The sequence below is a fragment of the Schistosoma mansoni genome, chromosome 4, assembly GCF_000237925.1.
Source record: "Schistosoma mansoni strain Puerto Rico chromosome 4, complete genome".
Taxonomy (NCBI): domain Eukaryota; kingdom Metazoa; phylum Platyhelminthes; class Trematoda; order Strigeidida; family Schistosomatidae; genus Schistosoma; species Schistosoma mansoni.
The window spans coordinates 31,605,278-31,606,085 of NC_031498.1; positions in this window are offsets into that span (position 1 = coordinate 31,605,278).

Genomic DNA, 808 nt, shown 5'->3' on the forward strand with positions numbered 1-808 from the left:
TCATTGATGTTTAGGACTGCAACTGGTCAGTCTCTAATTGACATATGTGCATACTGTGCGTATTGCCTCAATATAGCCTTAATTCACAAGCCACTATCCATCTTTGCTTATAATGCTTGTGAATTCTGGCTATATCAAGGCAATACGCACAGTATACACATATGCCAATTAGAGACTGACCAGTTGCAGTCCTAACACATCGATGGGAAGATTCAAACAAACAATACTAAGTGAATAATAATAATAACAGTATACATTAGAATGTGTTCTGTCCACACAGAAAATGTAAAAGCTGATTATAAACAATTGTTTATATTTACTGGTTAACGTTTTGTCAGCGAGTTATATTTACTGTTACAGGAAAGTTTTTTCGATCAATATGGTTGATATGAATAGAGTGATGTGAAAAAAAATGCACCGCAAAAATCACAATCACACCACTTTGTGTGTCCATGTGTATGTAACATTGAAAATCAAAAAAAATGAGAGCCTTATTTGATAGTTTAGTGAACGAGAACACAAATGGTGACAATGGAATCTAAAATCTGAGAACCATTCAGTGAATACAACATTTGCAAAATGTCAATCAATCATCACAATCAATTGTGATTACATCTCAGTCCTACAGGAGGTCGGTCGCGGCTCGGATAGCTCAGTGGTAACGTCTCTGACTGTGAATCTGAGTGACACGTGATCGAATCTGTCAGGGAGCACCAGTTCCCTCAAGATTACAGGTGCACCGAGTACCAAGCAGCACGAAACCCGGGTCCAGGGTTTCCTGGTGTTCACCTCCAACCACCATCTTATG